This window comes from Schistocerca nitens, chromosome 3 (genome assembly GCF_023898315.1).
Source record: "Schistocerca nitens isolate TAMUIC-IGC-003100 chromosome 3, iqSchNite1.1, whole genome shotgun sequence".
In the NCBI taxonomy this organism is placed as follows: Eukaryota; Metazoa; Arthropoda; class Insecta; order Orthoptera; family Acrididae; genus Schistocerca; species Schistocerca nitens.
This window is the reverse complement of record NC_064616.1, coordinates 420645399-420669744: the sequence shown is the minus strand read 5'-3', so window position 1 is coordinate 420669744 and position 24346 is coordinate 420645399.

Sequence of the window (24346 nt, the reverse complement as noted above, 5' to 3'; positions counted from 1 at the left end):
AGGACGGTGAATTAATACTATCCGCAATGGGTCTCAAAAGAATATCCTTTTTGTGGATCTTTGGTACCCCATACATCCTACGTAACGGTGGAACTTGTGGGATGAGTCTTTTGGCCCTGTTGCAGTTCATTCTAGATTGTTTCAGCAGTGCTTGTGTCGATTTGATTATCTTGGGTGTCGATCACCCTATAAATAGATTCTCTAATGTAGTGCCAAATTCTTACAGCTGACGGCCCATATAAAATAGAAGAAGGTAAGAATATCTGTTTGCAAGTGCTTTTCTTTTTTTAAAAAAAATGAGAGGAGCCAGTACATTTGTATTAGCCTCGACAACAACAACAGGAAACTGGGTGAATCGTACCTCTTCCTGACAAGGAAGCTGTAGATGGAAGACTGGGAGAAGGTCGACAGGTCAACCTTTCAACAAACCACAAGATCGAGAGACAATATCACTGTCCGTCAGATGAGGAAGTTCCCCAAACTACAGCCGAAATCGATGGAAGAAGAACCGATGTTGGACACATGATGGGCAGTGGTAAACCTCCCCAGCCTGCCGGCCGCGGTGGTCTCGCGGTTCTAGGCGCGCAGTCCGGAACCGTGCGACTGCTACGGTCGCAGGTTCGAATCCTGCCTCGGGCATGGATGTGTGTGATGTCCTTAGGTTAGTTAGGTTTAAGTAGTTCTAAGTTCTAGGGGACTAATGACCACAGCAGTTGAGTCCCATAGTGCTCAGAGCCATTTTTGAGCCTCCCCAGCCACACCTTAAGTGACGCAACCACTCAAATTCTGGCTAAGGGGTGAATTTGGGAATTGCACCACAACAAGTCCCGAAAGAGGATATCATTGAATCTGATGAGACCTCGGTACTTCATCTGCCACAAGCTGAAGTGGAGAAGATCCGACAAGAAACGGTACAAGTCCTGACTCAGGCACAGCCACCCAAACAAAACATCAGCAGGGAGGAAAGCCATGCTATCGTGGAGCTGAAGAACAACCCTCATTTAGCAATGATACAGGCAGACAAGGACAATGCCACCATGGTACTGGACACAATAAGTGGGACAACAAGGGCATCAGCAAACGCTGTGGGTTACCTACATCAGGGGCAAGTATACATTCAAGGACAAACCTATTGTTTCTTCGGATTTACAGGTCCTTAATCTATTGTCTGCTAAAAGTATTAGACCCCCTGGGGATAATCTGTCTTTTTGATTGAGAGGTCCTTAACCTATTGCTTGGTTAGGTGCTTTTCCAAGAAACCCGCAACCCATTCTCCACCCCCTCCTCCTTTCCCTCCCTCTCCTCTCCCCCTCCGTCCTTCAGGGAACTCCCCCTCGCTCATACAAACAAGCTTTTGATATCAATTTGATTGGCTAGTTAATTAAATTTATCAATTAATGAAGCCCTCCCCATCTGGGAAACCCCACCGCCCCCAGCCCCAGCCCTCCCCATCCCCCACCCACTTGCAAATTGAAGGAAAAAGACTCAGATGATTGGTCATTTGTAGGGGAATCGATTGCACTCTATGGAATATATTGTTGAAACAATTTAGACAATGTGTGAAATATTGTTTATTTAAACAATTTATAGGATATGAGACTGTGTACAGAATATAATTTATTTATTTATGTAAAGAATTTGGCAGGAAATAGATTGCAATGTATGGAATATTGTTTAAATAATTTAGACAATGTGTGGAATATTGTTTATTGATATAATTTACAGAATAAGAGGTGATGTATGGAATATTTATACAGCTGCGATGCTTTTTCATTCTGATCGCATAAGGAAACATGTATTTACACTGTCACACAAAGCTTAAATATATCTGAAAACTTTCTCGTGTCTCACGATGTGTGCAGGCTGCATGGAGTCGGGACGCACCGAAGGGATTTTGGAAACGCCAGTGGGCTCGCCGCACCACTGTCGGCTGCCGGCTGCCATCTCAAGTGGTCTGTATGCGTGAACCAACCTGTCGGATAGCAGCACACCCGAGAGATGCCTTCCTTCCAAAGCAAATATTTAATTGGGAGCGATCCTGAAATACTGCTGAAGCTTACTGGAAGAAATGCTGTCTGTGATTTGGAATCAAGTCTATCCATTCAACCTCATACTTGCGTTGGATCCTATGGAGATGTCTTTTAATGATTACAGCCACTGGTAATCATATTCGTGATACACTCATATCCCAAAAAGAGTCACCTTTTTCAAACCTATCTGCTACAGCAAAACGAATGGCGGTTTTTAGACAGTCCCTCTGCATCTTGTAACTGTTCCTCAGTCTCTGCCCCACCCTCCCTGCAGCTTTGTGCATATGATCACTCCAGTTTTTGTCGGAACTGAACAGATGCTGGGAAAGAGCTATATTTACCACCTTCTACAGCCCATGCAGAAACAGTTCGCGCTGAGTAAATGCGACCACACCATGTTTTGACCACTCAGTGGAAATTGGAACATCTTGTCGTAGATCAGCCAACTGTGTACGATGTGTAAGGCCAGCGCAAAATGAAGCTTTCTACTGCAACGCGAGGTAGTAGAAAAAGACAGTATGAGCAGTTATAGTGGCGTTTCTTATTGGGAAAGTAGAAAGACCCCACATCACATAGGAACTGGAAGAAAGAACAGGATTTTGCTACAGCATTGTGATGCATCTCCAAACTACATACAGGTACTGCAGTCTAAAAGAGGTCTGCATCCCTTTGGATGCATTCATGTCTGTCACCCAAACATCCTTCAATTATCGTTATTTTGTACTGTACAACAGAGATAAACTACGAACTATAAAAACTCTGCAAACATCATCTAATAGACAACTCGATAAGATATTACCATGTACCTCTCTTCCAATACATATTTCGAAAACAAATACTGTCTGCTTGCTGACATCAAGCATATGTGGCGATCCTATTAAATATTCAGGTATTGGTTGATTGGAGCAGGTGGCCAGTGATCAAAGTCCATTCCACGGACCAGTGTAAAGTTTCATCACGTGTGCTGTAGGAGGACCATATCCCACAGACTATCAGTCGCAAGAGAGAGTCCCTGTGTTGTTGTTTGATACACTGCTTTTTTCTGCTGTGCCACATCCAAGTAGTGTATGATTACAGCTACATACACCGCCATCATTTTGTTTTTCCACCACGACTTCAAGGTCTGTGTCAGGTGCTAAACCAACATTAACACATTTTGATCCATTGGCTCTCTCAGAAAACTGAACTTCGCTGGGTGTAAATTATGCTGCTGCTGCTTCCACAATACACAGGATGATTGAAATAGAAAGCTAGGGGCTGTGTTTCTTATTCACAAAAAAAAAAAAAAAAAAAAAAAAAAAAAAAAAAAATGTGGAAGACATCGCGACGTAGGGAAACTGTAAGTCTTTTGCGGCATTGTGGGGCATTTCCAAACAGCTGCTCGAATGTGATTGATGACCTCTGCATTTAAAGTCGTCTTTCGCAGTGACATGGTAGCAGATATCTAGGTGTCCCATTTTGATTGATCCCTCATTGATGTCCTGAACATTCAAAGTTATCTTTCATAGTTATGTGGTAGCAGATACCTAGGTGTCCCATTTCGATTGATACCCTATACTTCAGTCACGTATGCGGTCACTGTTTCGGTGCAGGCCCTCCCTGGAGGGTGTCGCTTCCACCAAGACTCTCCATGTCAAACAAGTGATGTCTGTCAACCATTATGTGGCAATCAACAGCATACTAGTGGACGGATGGGATGGAAAACACACCTTCGATGTACTGTAATAAGCACCACAGTTGATAATGCGATCAGTTTCAGCAATTTTACCAGTTTCTTCCATAATTTCAAGGCCAACCAATGACACGGCAACATGCTTTCCAATTTCTATATCAACGCTAAACCACCCCTCTACTACTTTGCGAGCACCATATACTAGATTGTGAATGTAGATAGATGACAGTGCAGTACGTCCATTCATTATTAATTCTCTAACATATATATAACAAAGAATACCAGACAATGATCTACGTATTTCTAGTACTGTGCTTCAATCATAGTGCATAATTTACGATTACGATTGACGATCTTTTCCTATGTTGGTGAGAGTCACAGAGCATTCTTGCAGTCTTATGATAAAGTCAGAGATTGAAAGATCTCCCGGCATTTCCTTTGACCAACCCTTCCTGCAACACTGTCACTGATTTAATTTGCAGCTGGCCAGAAATAGGATGCTACATTCCACGTCTCGTCAAGGAACAGAGCAAGCCGAGTCAGTAATTACTGTACTGCACCAATCTTCCTCACGGCACCCATCCAAGTGCACAAGATTTCTACAGATGTGCGCATGTCGAGAAGGTTAGTACTCCTTATCAGCATATAGTAGATGAGAAAGTGTTTCGATGATACAACAGATGGTTACGGAGAACAAACGTGTGGTTTTTAGGCTTAATGGAGCTCCAGACGGTCATAGTTTTTAGCATTTTACATAAATCGGCGGTGCTATCAATTCTAAAGCATTATTCTAGTTTTCAGGGTCAGTACCAAGAATATATTGGTAAGAGAAAATTGATCGTTGAACATAAACACATACATTAATAAGGATACACGGTTTTGTACTTAACACGTGCTATAACGCTAGAGCAGTGCGGCTTCCGACCTATTAGTCGTGAGGAATGCAATGGTGTTAATATTCCAGTGTAATAAATATATTCCCAGCGCATGACATACATTCCCCCTGCAAGCTTCTCTACAATAAACTATGATGACAAACAGTAAAGTGATAAAAATACTACCTTTCACACCAAACAACACATCGATTCTATGTAACGCAAACAGTAAATAGGTTTCCAGAGGTGTAGGACGCCTACCGTTTACGAAGTTCAAGCCCAATTGTGGTTCAGAAATTATGATATGTCCACAACAGCCCTATAAAATGATAGTCTACAGCCAAAAGTGCGTAGGAGGAAACAGTCTTACCACACTTTACCACTGCCCCTGGTAAACCTTCTTCTTGCACACAGAAGTCATGACATGATGTTAGACTGTATTGCTCATGTGTGGGATAATATTGCCGTTTTGCCTTGGTGCCACTTCTCTAGAATGCCTCCTCTCTCCACTGTTAAAATCTGTATATGTAGCATCAGTCTACTCTGCTCCTATAGAAGACACAATTTATTGATTTTCCTCAGTGACCATTTCATAGCATTTGTCTCTAATTTCACGTATTCTCAGTCAATTTTTGTAATTTTATTAGGTTTTCGCGATTTTACATATTTCACGGTATTTACCTCAATTTTTACGTATCTCACATTAATTTTTCGTGATTATACCACATTTTCCTCGAATTTTACCGATTTTATGTCATTTTCTATATTTTTTCCACACTTTTCCATTTATACATGGTCATATTGCTGACGTACGAATATGCTGTTTGATTTTACACGAAAAATATTTGCACGTCTTATACACCAACCTACTAAAAAATCCTAAGACTTGCCCTCTCCCTGATAAACCACTTGTATGTATTTAGGATAGCACGAACATGAAAATTGTAGTAACAGTCGCTTCGTACCTATATGAAACTGAATACTCGATTTACGTCCAAAATGGACAGAGCAATGGACTACTTCACATACATCTTCGTTCATCTAGGGGAGGATACTGAAACAGTTTTTCCACCGATGGACATGTTTCATCACACATGAGTTTTAAGTCCTTTGATGACTATCGTTTGGAGAGGTTTGTTGTTAATTATCGCAGATAGATAGTGCTTTAAGTTACACGCAGAACACGCAGTTGTATACGAGTCGATCACAGGTTATACCACACAACTGATACACCCCGACAGAACAATGCAAAAAATGGTTAAATGCGTGACGAATTGCCTGCAGCAACATATCCCTCTCTCCCTCTCAACCGATCAATTCATCTTCTATCTATAGTCCTTTAACGCAGATCCATATCAGTTTAGCGGCCGATGGCTCTCTTTTCCAGGAAAGCATCAAAGACAGGAGTTGTCTTGTATGTATCACTATTACCTCAACAGACATACAGTAAAATGTTGTTAAAAACGATATAGCAACTGTTTGTTAGCTGACACCGCAAGGTTGTGATTGGCGGAGAGTACAGAGAAGCACATTGTAAATACTGTTTGTTGGAGTTTAAAACACCTAAACAGTGCTGCACAGGGTCAAACACGCGATCTATTCTGTAGTTGTACATTGAAGTCACCCAGCTCGTAATACAACTCTCTCTAGCTAAGGATACTTTATAAAAATCTATAAGGTGTTTACCGATAACTTTGGCGTCACATTTGGCTTGTGATCCGACATACATAAATGTATTACTCTGCATTTGTGGTCAGCCACGTTAAACATTCTATTCCAACTGTCTTATCGCTGCCGAAGAAAAAAAAAAAATACTTGTTCCCTGCTTCCCGATGCTTCCATGCCAACTTTGTCTCGTATTCCTCTTGCTGTCGCATGTTCGATCCCATGTACAAGAATTGTCCTGCACCAAGCACAAGACATTAAAGTACTCCCCCAATTTCCCCGCATTTAGGCGTATTTTCCCTCAATTTACACCTGTTTTCCGTCATTTTTCGTAATTTTACAGATTTTATGTCACTTCTGCCCATGCCATCATGACATGACTTCTATCTCCGTGTTCTAAAATTGCTTGTAAATGTAGTACAATCGTCAACACCTAGCGCAAATGCACTATTTCTCTGGTCGGACGGCATAGTATAACACTGTACTCGAATGCATCCAGTCACCTCCAACCAGATATTCGACAGTTGCAGTGCGTTTGCTCTGTTTTCTGCATGTCTGTTTCTGTGCGTGTGATATCAGTGATGTTCCGCCAGGCGGGTGGAAGCGGTGGCTAGGGTACAACTGATATGATTCTTGACTTGGAGCGGTAAACAGGCCTTTTTTTGTTTCATTGCGGCGATTCCTTTTAGAGATATTTCATTCTGTGTCCTACATAGGTAGAGACGACCATCGTAACAAAATCAGATGTATTACCGAGTTTGTAAGCGGCCGGCCGCTGTGTTCGAGCGGTTCTAGGCGCTTCAGTCCGGAACCACACGGCTGCTACGGCCGCAGGCTCGAATCCTGCCTGTGGCATGGATGTGTGTGATGTCCCTAGGTTAGTTAGGTTTAAGTAGTTCCAAGTCTAGGGGACTGATGACCTCAGATGTTAAGTTCCATAGTGCTTAGAGCCATTTGAACCATTTTTTTTTTTCGAGTTTGTAAAGTGATACATGGTATAAACCTGATATTTACAGCTTCTCTGTGCTGCTACCTTAAGAGACGTCGTACGTGGCGAGGCACTTTGGTTACTTTAGGAGAGTCTGGAAGTGAGGAGGCGTCCTGTGATAGAGGTAGATCGTAGCACTTCATCATGAGCCAAAAATAAATTTAATATTCTATTTCTGTGATACATGACGTAACAGATAAGAAAATATTTTTTTCCTATCTGATGAGAAACTACTTAGAGGAGATGCAGGCTATGCCATACTGTTTTCACAACAAATAACGATACTTTAGCGATGTGAGAACGCGTGTAAGCCTGTCTTCGAAAATAACCCGTATAAAAGGCAGAAATCTACTTTTCACGTGAGAAATACGAGTTGTATGGTCAACAACAATTGATAACATTCGAATTTGTATCATTGCAATCATCCCCGGATGCCCTCCGTGGCCAGGGGTGGTGCACTCTGGCATAAATGGGCGTCCACGACTGCGGCTGCGACCGCAACGGTAGTTTTCACTGACTATGGACATCGGGAAATGAGTGCGCAGGATGTGCGAGCGTTTCAGTGATCTCCGAGATCAAGCCATGACAGCTACTACTACAGACTGGAATGTGGTTTAAGTGTGTCGTGTTTAGTGTTTCTCAATACATTTCAATGGACTCTGTCTTCAGCGATATTTGTTGTTGTCTGTACCCTATCACGCTGTAGTCCCTTCCTTCTTCCCGTCCAGGAAAGACATATTTATTGAGAGTTGACGCCCTGGTACCAGCGAATCCACCTGTGTTATTAAGAAGTACGATGTAATTCTCCTTCGGACCTGCATGCAAGCAGGCTCTGCTCTTTCGTACTGTGTTGTTTGTCCAGTCCATGACAGATGATTTTTGACGGCAATTTTTTTGTCTATGTTTTGGATGAGTGAAGTGTTACTAATAATTGTGTTAATTTAATAATATACATGACAATAAATGTATTTTTGTATCGTCCTTTAAATATTAATGCTAGAAGGTTAACATTTAAATAAACCATAAATGGTCTTTTTGTAGTGGCCTTTACCATGCATTAAAAATAAGGATAAATCTCAAGAAGACAGAACCTTTGGAGAAAAACACTTTAAGAGTGAAAATGTGACTTTATGCAATGTCTAGTCGCATTACTGTGACCCGGGGTAAAAACTGAGTAACTACTTTTTGCAGCGCGGATCGCTGCGAGACGTGCAGCAAGTGTCAGTGAGGTTCTGCAAGATACCGGAACCATGTCGACTCCAGTGCTGACGTCAGCTGCGCTTGGGTTCTCGGTTGAGGATCTATGGCGCCAACAGCCCGATCGAGATGGTTCCACAGATTCTCGATTGGGTTTAAATCTGGGAAGTTTGGTCGGCAGGGAAGTACGGTAAATTCATCCTGGTGCTCTTCGAACCATGCACGTACACAGTGAGCTGTGTGATTCGTTGCATTGTCTTGTTCGTACATGCTAAGGAGAAATAAACTGCTTGTAGGGGTGGACATTGTCCCCGAGGATAGATGCATACTTGTGTTGATCCAGTGTGCCTTCCAGAATGACGAGATCAGTCAGGGAATACAACGAAAACATTCCCGAGACCACAACGCTCTCGCCTCCAGTCTGGACCCTTTACTTTCAGGTATTTCAAGCCGTACACGCCAAGGGCCACCTGTCCGCACGAACATAAAACCATCTGTCGCCACTCAGTGGACGTCCAGATGCGATATTAGAGTGAAAATTCCAATCTTCGTCGCCGTTGAACAGCAGTCAGCCTCGGCGCATAAACCAGGTGCCTGCTGCGGATGCTCATAATAAGCTACGTTAATTGAACAGTCGTTGAGGAGACACTGTTGGTAGCCCCTCGGTTCATCTGGGCGGTCAGATGCTAGTGTGTTCGGCCGTACACATCTCCGCACCCGTCACACAGCCCTGTCATATATGGCCCGTGATGCACCACTGTTTTGCCTCGGCACCGGTCTCAGATAGCGCCATTTTGCCATGCACAGTACACTTTAACTACGGTGGCATGTGAACTGTATACAGACTTAGCCGTTGCGGAAATGTTTCCACCCTTCACCAAAACCCAATGATCACGGCATTTAAACTGCTCTGTTGAAGCATAACGACAACGACTGAACTGTTTTCCGCGCTTTTTAGACCCTCCACTGCTGGCGCTGCCACTTGCCGCCAGTGAGTGGTTATTGGATGTTGACGTCGAACATACGTGGTGGTCACATTAACCTCATCGGACAGTGTAATTTTGCTTTAGATTCATATTTCATTTCGGCAGAAGTTCCAAAGGGTTGCCAATCCTTTCCCTGACACGCCACACCTACAAATTATGCCTTAAAACAAGAAATTTTGAGATTATTTTCAAATTATGTTCACACGAAAAACAGCAAAAATTGATAACATTGTGAAGGAAACTGAAAACTGTTGAATATGGCGAAAGCACTCAAAGTCACCATGGCGGACCTGTTTTTCTGCCATAAGGCAATAGCAGTATAACTTGTTCAACGTAATGTTATGGGGTGAAATCTCCCGCACTGCTGAAAACATTTGCAGCTCGCGTTACGATCTGACCACTTGCTGTTTTGGAAATGACGCGAAGACATAACAAGGTTTCATGAAAGGGCCTTACAAGTATGTTCATGTTCACATCTAGTACTTATTTGTCGCTGTGAATATGAAATTAAATTAATGCTACAGCTCAAGGCGAAGCAGTTCACTGCGTAACGGCCCCTGCAGTTAGTCAGACAGCGATCAATGTAAAAATTTGTGACACCATAACATTTGGTATATTGCTTTTCTTTCCAAGGTGAAAGTTAGACATGAAAGAATTCATATTCTGGCCGATGCCACTTTGGCACTCTTGAGCATGAGTTTTTATGTCTTCATATATTTCGTCTTATTGCATAATACACTCCTGGAAATGGAAAAAAGAACACATTGACACCGGTGTGTCAGACCCACCATACTTGCTCCGGACACTGCGAGAGGGCTGTACAAGCAATGATCACACGCACGGCACAGCGGACACCCCAGGAACCGCGGTGTTGGCTGTCGAATGGCGCTAGCTGCGCAGCATTTGTGCACCGCCGCCGTCAGTGTCAGCCAGTTTGCCGTGGCATACGGAGCTCCATCGCAGTCTTTAACACTGGTAGCATGCCGCGACAGCGTGGACGTGAACCGTATGTGCAGTTGACGGACTTTGAGCGAGGGCGTATAGTGGGCATGCGGGAGGCCGGGTGGACGTACCGCCGAATTGCTCAACACGTGGGGCGTGAGGTCTCCACAGTACATCGATGTTGTCGCCAGTGGTCGGCGGAAGGTGCACGTGCCCGTCGACCTGGGACCGGACCGCAGCGACGCACGGATGCACGCCAAGACCGTAGAATCCTACGCAGTGCCAGAGGGGACCGCACCGCCACTTCCCAGCAAATTAGGGACACTGTTGCTCCTGGGGTATCGGCGAGGACCATTCGCAACCGTCTCCATGAAGCTGGGCTACGGTCCCGCACACCGTTAGGCCGTCTTCCGCTCACGCCCCAACATCGTGCAGCCCGCCTCCAGTGGTGTCGCGACAGGCGTGATTGGAGGGACGAATGGAGACGTGTCGTCTTCAGCGATGAGAGTCGCTTCTGCCTTGGTGCCAATGCTGGTCGTATGCGTGTTTGGCGCCGTGCAGGTGAGCGCCACAATCAGGACTGCATACGACCGAGGCACACAGGGCCAACACCCGGCATCATGGTGTGGGGACGCGATCTCCTACACTGGCCGTACACCACTGGTGATCGTCGAGGGGACACTGAATAGTGCACGGTACATCCAAACCGTCATCGAACCCATCGTTCTACCATTCCTAGACCGGCAAGGGAACTTGCTGTTCCAACAGGACCATGCACGTCCGCATGTATCCCGTGCCACCCAACGTGCTCTAGAAGGTGTAAGTCAACTACCCTGGCCAGCAAGATCTCCGGATCTGTCCCCCATTGAGCATGTTTGGGACTGGATGAAGCGTCGTCTCACGCGGTCTGCACGTCCAGCACGAACGCTGGTCCAACTGAGGCGCCAGGTGGAAATGGCATGGCAAGCCGTTCCACAGGACTACATCCAGCATCTCTACGATCGTCTCCATGGGAGAATAGCAGCCTGCATTGCTGCGAAAGGTGGATATACACTGTACTAGTGCCGACATTGTGCATGCTCTGTTGCCTGTGTCTATGTGCCTGTGGTTCTGTCAGTGTGATCATGTGATGTATCTGACCCCAGGAATGTGTCAATAAAGTTTCCCCTTCCTGGGACAATGAATTCACGGTGTTCTTATTTCAATTTCCAGGAGTGTATTTGTTGTGGCTATTTTACTTACGGTATTGAAATATCACGAAAACCATGCGTTGGATCGAAGAAAGTGAGTCATAAAATGTGTTACACTAGTAGTGGGAAAGAGAATGACACGAAAAATTTTCCCACCTCACTCCCTCCTCTCCATTACGAGTGTTATGGGGGTGGCAATTTTAAACTCTTAAATTACACCTTTTATTTTTGGTTGCAGATTCGGATTCCCCATGAAAATTATATAGAATTTACCGATGGCTGATGTTTCTTTTTTAGATATGTGTGTTCTCACTATGTTGTCAGGCAAAGCACGGCGAAAATCAGTTAGACGTTTACATATGGTAGTCACAGCTCTCCCTTGAACTTTCTTTACTACTGATCTCTCTAATACGGATGAACTTCACATAACTTTGGAGGAAATTAGAAATAATCCTATTGAAGCGTCCCCTTAGAAAAATTGTACATGACTGTGGTTAAACTGACACACAATATTTTTAGTGCAATGCAATCTGACTTTCAAAAATCCCTACAAAAGAATGGCCCTGACTAACATTAACCTATACCTTTCACAAATCACTTACCTCACAAAAATCTTGGTTACTCGAACTACTGCAATACAGCGAGCGCCACTACTGCCAGCTAAATAAAAGATTCAAACTACGGAAGGCACTAACTACTGATAGGCATAGTTAGCAAATGAAAGATTTTAATAGAGAGCAAACAATGTATTTACCTTACTAGTCATAATATATATAGCAGTTCATGACATCCAGTCTTACAAATTTCAAAACTCCGCCATCTCTCTCCCCACATCCACCACAGCTGGCGGCTCACCTCCAACTGCCAACGCTACGCACTGTTCACATCCAGCTGCCGCTGCCCAACACTACAATGGCAGACAACAATGCAAACTAGCCACAGACTGCACACAGCACAGCCAGTGATTTTCATACAGAGCGCTACGTAACGTTGCCAATAAGAAAACATAAACAGCCTACTTACACACGCCCCATGCTCCCCACAAAAAATTTTACAAATTGTTTTGCGCAGTGGCCAATAGTGATTTGATAAAATTTTTCATAATTACAATAACAAAGATATCAAATGCACACACTTATTGATACAATGTTAGTCAAAAGCTAAAATTTTCTCACAGTCCATAAAGACAGTCCTGATCATTCTTCACAGTAAAATTGCAGTGTTTTTCTCAAAGTCTGAGCAGTAAAACAAAATGCACACGGAAGTAGTGGATTTCCATGCAGTCTTGAAGAAGTAGTGTTGTCCTTCCAACGGAAAGACAGTGCTGACTCTTGACATGCAGACAGGCAATGGGCCGCAACAGAGCAAACCCACAGCAGAGTCATTCGAAGGTTTGAAGAATATTGGTAGGTATGTCATCACAGAGTAGACCTACTGTAGTCCTGGTAGAGATTATAGTATTGGTGGGCCATCAGATGTGCAGACCCACTGCAGTCCTGGTAGAGATTGTGGTATTGGTGGGCCACCAGAGGTGCAGACCCACTGCAGTCCTTGTAGAAATAATGGTATTGTTGGGTCATCAAAGGTGTAGACCCACTGCAGTCCTTGTAGAAATAATGTTATTGATGGATCATCAAAGGCGTAGACCCACTGTAGTCCTTGTAGAGATGGCCAGCAGCCATCTGCTGCGACTGTGCAGGTGCACAATCACCATCGAAGAGTCTTGCGGACAATATAGCAAGTCCATAACCACCACTTGTGCACTCACAAAGTTTTTGGAATTGTCCTTAGAACCAGCAATGCTGTTATCCAGTCCCTTGCTGAATTATTAACACACGTTCAAACACTAACAGTCCCTACTTCTCACATATTGTCCATATACTATGACCAACAGAAATGTGTGCAGTGAAATGGAACTTACAAGATAATAATATGATGAACTGGTGTCAATTACAATTTTATAACATAAGAATACAATTACAAAGGTACAAAATAAATCATAAAAGAACATAACAATACAGATAACATTTGTAGTACAGGCTTTACAAAAGAATCGAAATAACATATAAATCAGTGTTACAGGAATTATGACATGAGTACATACATAAAAGATTAGAATAACTTTCGAAACATCAACTTCACACATGAGCATTAAAACAGAACAGAATAAATAATGTCTAAACTTCTTTACAAAGAAAATAACATATTATTTGAAAAATTCTACAACATAACTCCTGTTAGCTAAACATATTAAGACAGAAAAAACACAAATTCACATAGTGTAATAACACAAAAACACAGGACAGGGTTTGTTTTCAGTGTGACATTTGGTACTGCAGTCCACCCCAAAACTTCATTCCATATATCTTTCCCCTTATTTCAACATTTGTTTCCACCAAAAAAATTCTATCCAAGCATGCTTTCTATATTTATATGTTCACACATTTATTACCTCATTATTTATTTTCCATTATCTTAACTTATCATTTATTTCCAAGAAAATCCTACCTAAACCTGTTGGCCCTAAACCCTACTTTTTTGGTTCTATCCCCTTTCAAAATACTTCTTTGGCCAAACCATTTTCTTATAGCTTCTCAATGCATTTCTTCCAATTCATCACAACTCGTTCTCACATATAGCCTACCCCATCTTAAGCTAACTTAAATCTACTGAGCTCAGATGCTAAACTAAGGGACGAGGCAATGCAGCAGCACAAAACAATTAACACAAACAGCAATGACAAAAAATGGAAAATTGCAAAGCAAGCTACAGTAAATCTAAATTACCAAGCAATGCAACATTACAACTAATATGAGCCAATGTGCAGCAACAAGAAAAATAAATCAGTAGTAAACCTAACTTAACAGAGTAATACAAAGTGAAATTTAGTAGCACTATGCCTGGCAAACAGCAGCAGCAAATGCAATAACTTATATCTGAACATGACATAGCTCAAGCAGATAAAATATTACACTAAAGACAACAATGCAGACAAGGGAAATGTATATTCACATCTTAATGTCTATGTAATTAAAGTGGTGCACCACAAGAAGTTATTCTACCGAAAAAATTACCAAGTAGTTGAAAAGAAAATTCCGTATACAATTCCTGTGAAGGGAAATGTCTTTTTATGCTCCTTCGTTTTTTTGAATAGATCATAAAATTATTTACTGGATCTGTAGGCATAAAATATTTATATTAGTACATCTATTAAATTTTATTTTAACCAATGCTGCTGCAGCTAGAAACTTGATATTAAACAAAATGAGCAAACTCTCAACTAGAAAGACAATAGATGTAAAATGTTTCTCATCATTTCATTAGGCATTTTAGTAAATATCATAAATTAAAAGCTCCACAGTATAATCATATGTTTTCAAGTTTGAGCGTGTCGTATTTGCGATGCTTTCTACAAAGAAGTGTCAATAGCGAGGATAATGGCCTCTTTTTTTTCCACCTGTGCCTCTGAAAGGCACAAACTAATGGCTTTTTCTCCACGCGTCTGACACAGATGGGTGCCCACGACGCATTACGTGCAGGTGGTCACTTAACTTTCTTACGGAAATATTTACGACAGCAGTTTCCGCTACAGTGACAGTCTCATATAAAAATATTTCACAGGTCAAGAATTTGCGTTACAAATCTGTAGAAACAAAATCCTATTGATATAACAGAGTCCAAAAAATTTTTGTCGGCATTGTAATACATTCACACATTTACATACATTTCATAACTCTTAAAGTACGATTCTTGGTTTCCAACAACCTTTTTCACAAACCAGAGTCCCTAACCACTACTCATTAGTCCTTACCTTATTCGTCGACACTTCTTCAATATTTTATCATAACAGATACGTAGCATACTCAAATAACTCATATAGCATCAGCTTATTGATCATAAACATACCGCAACAGCATAATACACATAGTCGTCGTAATAATACCATAACACCTCAGTCAACTCTCAAAATCGTTGTAGCTTCCTCCAATAATTTCAAAACCTAAAAAAATTCTCTGCTCATTTCAATAGTGTCATCTACCTCAAACGTACTATAAAAATCATGATCCCATATCAAATATATCATTCAAAGCTCTCATAGTATCACAATGGTTCCGAAAAAATATGAACAGTTCACAAAGTACAGACAAAATACAATTTCATAAGTGTGAAATTATCCAACTGTGTAATTGCGTAAACATGTGTCACTGACATAAAAAAAAAATTTGTTTCTCTGTTAAATAATCAGACAGCTGTGTAATTCTGTGTTGGAGAAATATGGTATCGATGTGTAAAGTTGTATAAGCAAATACCATATTAGCTAGGGATCCTTGTGTTTGCCACACACATGGTACACAAAGTAAGCGTGTACCCCCCTGAGGATTAATGTAATTATACCCTCAGGTGTTACAGATTACAGCAATGGAATGAAATGTATCACGGAAAACCCTTGTATCATTGTACTTCAAATATCTTAAGAAAATAAATGTTTTAAGTGCGAAATTAATCACTCAAATACGTGTACTGTAGCGCTAAACTGTGCGTCATGTCGTAAGATAATCTCTGTGGAAGTCTCGTCGTTATCGTCCTCCGAAAGCTAGGTTCTGCAGAAGCCAATGTACTTACCTCATGATAAACAAAAGTGAAATGCTTTGTGTACAGATATCGTAGTTGTTACGCTTATTGTTGTGATGAAGAAAGTACTGTACTGTAACGTATTGTTGTGCTACGGAAAAGGCTGTCTCATTGTAGCTATACCACAAAAGTTACTACTAAAACATGTTTTACTTTCCAGAATAAAACAGAAAACTGTGCAGATATAAAACAGAAGCACTGCAAAAGCAACATTGTAAATTGTCACTCATTAGTAGCGTCGTGATAAAATCGTGTAGCTGTCACATAAACTAACCACTATATCATCTGGTGTCTCACTGAAAGTACTTTAAATCCAGATTGTATTTTCAACTAAACCAAAATGTTGCATTAAAATCTCATTAGCAGTACCAGTATATGTCCTAAGTATGTAAGCCTGATAGTCGTTACGTAATCGTGCAACTAACAAGCAAGAATGTACAAATACAACACTGGGTCGGCTGTTCACTATAACAATGCATTCGTAATTTCTGTTTAAAGATGTTCCCTAGGTTCTAGACTGGATATTTAACTTCAAACATTGTTGCATGTTAACAGTTTCTTAAGTCTGACAAAGCATACTAGAAATGTGAAGTGAAAAGTTTTATGGCAAAGACAAAGTTAAAAAGCAGATTATCTTTCAATTAACGGTTTTACATGTGAAATGTGGTGTAAACCTTTACTCTTCCTAGTACGCAGAGTTTCAACTTCAACGCAATTATCATGCGGTATACGTCGGATTCTGTAAGGTCCATTGTAAACTAGATAGAATTTGTGACTCAAGTGTTTCTTCTTATGTGACAATGAATGAGCTTTCTGACCAATATATAATTTCTTTGCATTTGCTTTGCCGTGTAGTTTTCTCCTTTTGTCTGCTGCAGATTTTATATTTATAATAGCCAAATCAATTATGTCTTTGTGTCGAAGTTTACGTGTATTCGGGAAAGGTACAAGCTCTCTGATTCTGTTCGGTGGTTCATCATTCTTTAGCACAAGAGTAGGTGGTAAAGCAGTGGAGTCGTGAGGCATTTCATTCGGCACGTTTTGAAATAAGTGTAAATATCTGTCTCAATGCTGATGCTTTCTGTGACAATAAAGTCTGCAAAGCTTATTGATTTCGTTCATAATCCGTTCAGACGGGTTACAATGTGGTGAGTACAATGAAATAAAAACAGGTTTGATTTTATGATTCCGAAGCATGCGTGGCCAAACACCAGATCTGAATTGAGGTCCGTTATCTGAAATGACTTTACTAACGTGTCCAACTTCACGTAAAATTTTTTTAGCAAAGGCGTTGGATACAGACCGTCCAGTGGCTTTACGTAACGGTGTGAAAGAAACAAATTTTGAAGTAAGTTCAACAGCGACTAGAACGTACGAAAATCCATTAGATGTTCTGACAAGCGGTCCCAAGAGATCAACAGCAGCAAATTCTTTTAATTTAGAAGGAATGATAGGAAACAACGGAGCACGATGTGAGATGTTAGGTGGTTTAGCTTTTTGACAAAGTTTACAAATAGACAAGACTCTTCGAATTCTCTTTTCCATATTGTTAAAATAACAAGTCGTTCGAAGAATATGATAACATTTTCGTGGACCAAAATGTGCGTAGCTGAAATGAATGTACCAAATGAGCTTATTAAAAAAATCGTCTGGAATGCAAAGTACCCATAGCTTGTCATCAACAGTGCAGCGTTTGAAGAGTATGTTGTTTCCAACCAGGTAATAATGCCGAATCTGAGTGTGTGTCTTTTCATGCCATTTACTTTTGATGTCTTTCCAAATCGGATCTTTGTCTTGTTCATGAGCAATGTCCTTTAAAGATGTGGTGATGAAGTTTTCAAAGGCGACTTTCTGAATGTAAAGAGTACTGAAATTTTTCTCGGGGTTACCTTCTGTGTTACTTTTCTCAAGCCCAGCCGGTGCGCGTGACAGTACGTCCGCAACAATGTTCTCCTTGCCGGGAATGTAGACTATTGTGTAGCGGAATTCTTGCAGAAACAATGCCCAACGTTTTAACCTGTCATGATTTAATTTTGAAGACATAAGAAATTGTAATGCACGATGATCACTGTATACTTTTACGTGCTTACCAGAAAGAAAGAAACGGAATTTGTTAAATGCCCAAACGATAGCTAAAGCTTCTAATTCAGTAACGGAATAATTTTTTTTCAGATTTTGTTAGCACTCGGCTAGCAAAAGCAATGGTTTTCTGAACAGTAGTGTCATTTTCTGTGGCTTCCTGAAATAAATGGGCACCAAGACCGACTTTAGAAGAATCCGTGCTAAGGCAGAAATCTTGTGACAGATCTGGATGAGCTAGTATTGGCGCGTTAAGTAGCGATTCTTTCAAAGAATTGAATTCCAACTGTGCTTGTTCGTCCCAGTTCCAAATAGTATTTTTTCCTGTGAGAGAACAAAGTTTTGGTGTAACTAGAATTTGCATATTCAGAAAACGACGGTAAAAATTTACAAGACCTAGAAAACTGCGGACTTGTTTTTTTGTGGATGGAACTGGAATGGCTCTTATTGCTTCTAACTTTTCAGGATCCGGCTGAATGCCTTCAGAAGAAATAATATGTCCCAAAAACTTCACCTTTGTCCTACCGAATTCAGACTTTTCCAAGTTAACTGTAATGCCAGATTCTGCAAAAATATGTAACACGCTGTTGAGGATGCGATTGTGTTGTACCCATGAGGCTTCTGCTATCAGAATATCGTCCACATATAAGGTGATGTGACGTTTTAAGAACTCAGGTAATATGGAATTTAGCCCGCGAATGAATGCTGCCGAAGAAATGTTCAAACCAAAAGGAAGTTTCCGAAACTGATAACAAACGCCGAAACAAAGGAAAGCTGTGTATTTTCTACATTCTGGATGAAGTTCGATCTGATAAAAGCTGGATCTGAGATCAATAGAAGACAACACTTTTACGCCATTAAAATTTTGAAGAAGTTCTTCCATCGTTTGCGGCCTGTCTGTTTCAGGAATGATGATAGTATTGATTTTTCTCGAATCTAAGACAAGTCTGATCGATCCATTTTTCTTCTCAACAACATGTAATGGATTGTTGTATGAGCTTACTGCAGGCTCAATAATGCCCTCGTCAAGCATAGATTGTATTTCTGTTCTAACACGGTCCCTATAATGTGCTGGAATTACGTATGGTCTAACACAAAATTTAGTATGCTCACGAACACGAAATTGGTATTGAAATCCCTTGATTGTTCCTGTTTTGTGAGTAAAAATTGTGGAATGTGCTTGTAAAATCTCAAAAAGGTCCTGCCTATCAATGTCATTACAGTTCTCAATTGTTTGAATTTTATTCTGAATTAACTCATCAGTATCAAATACGCCGTCGATATCATCCCTGTCAGTACTTGCAGAGTGATTATTAGTGCCAAGTTTCGTCGAAAATTCCGAACTGTTGTCTAACAGGAGGTAAAGCCGGTTAATTTCCTCGTCATGGTTTGAGAGCCAATCTTCAAATTTCAAAGCAATTGACTTACCTTCTTTCTCTAAACTTATTTCAGCATCGTGAAAGTTTAAGATTGCTTTGTATTCATTCAAAAAGTCTACTCCCAATATAATTTCCGTCGACAATAATGGAACAATAAGAAAGTTCATAGAGAAGCTGTGGCTTTGACAAAAGAATTCTAAGTTGGTTTGTTGGCGTACATCTACATATTTTCCAAAGATTGCACCTTGTAATTTAATTTTACGTAACGGAAGTGTGGCACAATCGTTCGATTTGTTGCATTTGCTAAAGGCTGTTTCACTAATTACTGAAATGGGACTGCCAGAGTCAAGTACTGTCGTAAATTTTACGTCATTTACTGTAATGTGAATCACAGGATATGCAATGTTGTTATGTTTTACGTCGTGCTCCTGGAGTAAGATGTCCCTAATGTCTTCCATTTTTACGTAATTACTAGCTACGGCAGCTGCGTCGTCAGTTTCATAAGTACGTTTCGTGGCTGCCAGCAGTATGAGTCATTGCCTACTGTCTCTTTGTTGGCGCGCGTCGTTATTGGGATTTGGAGACCTAACTTCTACAAATTCACCTTGTCGAGAGGGCCCTGCTCTGTTTGAATCCCGCCAGTTCTGATGCAATTCAGGTCTGTCGTTACGATCATATCGTCTGTCGTCATGTCGTTAGATTCCATAGTTTCTTTCTTGTCGGTCACGTGGTGGAGAATTTCTCCCTGAATCGTAACTGCGCGCTGAACCGTTGGGTCTACAGTTATTCTGTCTCCCTTGATAATAATTGTTTTTGTTCCCATATTGTCTGTTTCTATGGTAATCTCTATCATATTCATTATTACGGAAATGTAATCTTTCTCTGTAACTATTATTACTCTGCCAGTGGTTGTCATATGGGTGGTGTCTGTTTTGGTCACGATTTGCGTTGTAAGAATAGACTTGTCGTGTCCAGTTATTGTTTCTGTCGTCACGGAATTGTGACGGATGTGACCTGTAGTGATTGTTTTCCTGTTTTCGTATCCCGCGACTGTCTGTGTCAATTTCTAATTCTTGTAAGAGTCCCCGAAAAGCTTCAATGTCGTCTTTGCAACGTCCTGCCAAAATAATATTTCTTAAATGTTCAGGCAATTTCATTAAGCAAATGCGGATGAGTTCTGAAGGGCTGTATGGGTTTGAAAGATATTGATTCTTATGCAACATGTCTTCAAAATATTTGACAAGACTGGAAAATTCAGATTGTTCAAAGTGTTTCATCATCATGATGCTATGTTTTACTCGGTCTTGTGTAGCTTGAGACCAATATGCTGAGAGGAAGGCATGATAAAATTCTCCTTCACTGTGACAATCGTGAATGACCGATCGCATTCTTACAGCTGGTTCATTCTCTAAGTAGCCACACATAAATTCTAACCTGTGCTCCAACGACCAGTTGGGAGGAAAACAATGAGAGAATTGATGAAGCCACACTTGTGGATGAATGTCGTTGCCAGAATTCTTAAATGTTTTGAATTTGCGTGTAGTAATGAACAGCTTATAGTCAAAATCATCATGTCGGCGAGTCACATGTCGGTCATTATTACGTCGTTTCGGCGGTTCCATCTCAAAATTTGGTGTACCTTGCCAATTTCTTTCATAATTTCCGAAGTGTCCCGTGTTATTATTTTGTGGTTGTTCCGTATTTCTAAGTCCCTCTTCCCGTGTTGGAGCGCGAGTGTCCTCTGAAATATGTAATTTTTGTATTACTTGTGTCAGCTGATCTTGTACTTCCCGGATTTCTCTTTGGTGTTGCGTATTAATTTGATTCTGGTTTTGTTTGAATTTCCTAATTTGTTCGCACTCTTCTGTGTCATTAAAGACTACCGGTTTTGTGTCATTCAGATCATCATCTACCTTCGTAGATAAATTATTTAGCTGATCCGAAAGTTCAACTACTTTCTCTGATAATGAACTAATTTCCTCCATGTGTCTTTCTACTGTGTCCTTTAAGTTTTCCTGAGTTTTTGCAATTTGCGTAACAGAATCGGTAGATGCAACTGAGTCAATTTTAGCTTGCAAGGTCTCATGATTTTCATGAACAACAATTTGCAGTTCTTTTATGGCTGCTTCATGATTCTGTAATGTATTTTCATGCCGCGAAAAAATAGGTTGAAAATGCTCACAAATTTGTGTTATTACGTCGTTACAGACTTTTTGACATTTCGATTCGATTTTATGTAACTCAATAGTTAAATCTTCACGTGTTTGTTCAAGCGTGGTGTGAAGATTTTGTTCCATTGCGTCTAACTGTTGCTGTGTTTGTCTCTGGTGTTGTTCCATTATGTCTAACTTCTGAAGATTTTGTTCCATTGTTTCTAACTTTTGAAGATTTTGTTCCATTATGTCTAACTTTTGAAGCTTTTGCTGTGTTTGTCTCTGATTTTGTTCCATTGTGTCCAACTTTTGAAGCTTTTGTCCCATTTGTTGCATTAATTGTAATAACAATGCACTGGTGTATGAAACATGTTCCTCAGTGCTTTTCGGCAGTGAATTTGCACCGGCAACATTCACATTTTGACAAGCGGAAAATGTGTCTTGACTCATTTGAGAAAACGGTGAGAACCCAAAACCTGAGTCTACAGTATTTGCAATATTGTGTTATGTCATTCCCGATTCCTGAGGCGAGCTGTTGCCGACCGATCGATCGATAATGCTTCCCTGTTCACTAATTGTTTCACTGCCTACGCCATTGTTTGCCGCCCGCTCCATTTCCCTATGCACAATTACCAAATTACTATGTTGAACATTAGTTAATTCATTACAGCCGGCCGGTGTGGCCGTGCGGTTCTAAGCGCGTCAGTTTGGAACCGCGTGACCGCTACGGTCGCAGGTTCGAATCCTGCCTCGGGCATGGATGTGTGTGATGTCCTTAGGTTAGTTAGGTTTAAGTAGTTCTAAGTTCTAGGGGACTGATGACCTCAGTAGTTAAGTCCCATAGTGCTCAGAGCCATTTGAACCATTTGAATTTGAATTCATTACACGGTGGCGTTAACACACTGCTTTCGTCTTCACTGTCATTTCTCAGTTTACTTTGGAGCCTAGTATTACGTTTTTCACACGCCATTATTGTCAAAATATTTCACACGACAACACAGAAAAACACAATTTGAAGAGCAAAAATAAGAGAACACATTAACATAGCACTGAAAATAATATCTAGTTAATTGCAAGCGCAGCTGCGAAATACTTGCTGCAAATCTACATGCATGCCACAACTGTTTTACTGTACAAGAATGAAAAACTACACTGCAAAGGAAATTCTCTCTACAATTACGCGCTAGCAATAAACAAAACCTACACTAATTACACAAACTACAAGAAAAAAATCAGAAGATTCCAGTTTCGTATCCTGGCAGGGTCGCCATATGAAACGTCCCCTTAGAAAAATAATTGTACATGACTGTGCTTAAACTAACACACAATATTTTTAGCGCAACGCAATCTGACTTTCAAAAATCCCTACAAAAGAATTGCCCTGACTAACATTAACCTATACCTTTCACAAATCACTTACCTCACAAAAATCTTGGTTACTCGAACTACTGCAATACAGCGAGCGCCACTACTGCCAGCTAAATAAAAGATTCAAACTACGGAAGGCACTAACTACTGATAGGCATAGTTAGCAAATGAAAGATTTTAATAGAGAACAAACAATGTATTTACCTTACTAGTCATAATATATATAGCAGTTCATGACATCCAGTCTTACAAATTTCAAAACTCCGCCATCTCTCTCCCCACATCCACCACTGCTGGCGGCTCACCTCCAACTGCCAACGCTACGCGCTGTTCACATCCAGCTGCCGCTGCCCAACACTACAATGGCAGACAACAATGCAAACTAGCCACAGACTGCACACAGCACAACCAGTGATTTTCATACAGAGCGCTACGTAACGTTGCCAATAAGAAAACATAAACAGCCTACTTACACTATCAGTAGGTTATGGATGGTATGCATATTTACCGCGTGATAATTATCCATCTCCTCATAATATGGCAAAGAGAAGGGGACTGGTTGTTAGAAATGCATTGCATAAACGTATGCTTCCATACTTTTTTGCAACCGGTCACTGGAATTATGCCAGCTATATGACAATTCACGTACCAGAAACGGAAAATATTGTACATTGCCAGACGGTACGAAAATTCTTATAAGAAAAGGAGCCCACATTCGTCGACACAAACCCGAGTTTTGAAATTCTGTACCTCTCGACCAGTTTGGTGAACAGACCTACATCCACTTTGGGAAAGCGAAAGGGCGTCTTGCGGGGATGACGCTGTATACTGATCAGATAGCTGGATACGTACCTTCGCAACACATAGGCAGTGAAGTATGCTTGTCAGTGGGCCTAATGTTTCGAATATCGAGAGGAGTAGTAGCCATTTCTCATAACGAGACGAGAAGTCGTAGACAAATGTTAGATGCTCACGGCAACAAGATAACACAATTCGCTCTGTCACAATACATGCATCCTTTGTTTGTTGAAGATGCTACTGCAGTCAACATTCTGGCCAGAAAGCTGGTAAAAGAGTAAATTTTCACGATTCTCTAGATACTGGTGATAGAATGGCCACTGCTCTCAGAAACAGATTACTTGCTCGCTTATATGACATGATTCACAAAGAGGTAACGACCACGTCTGTAA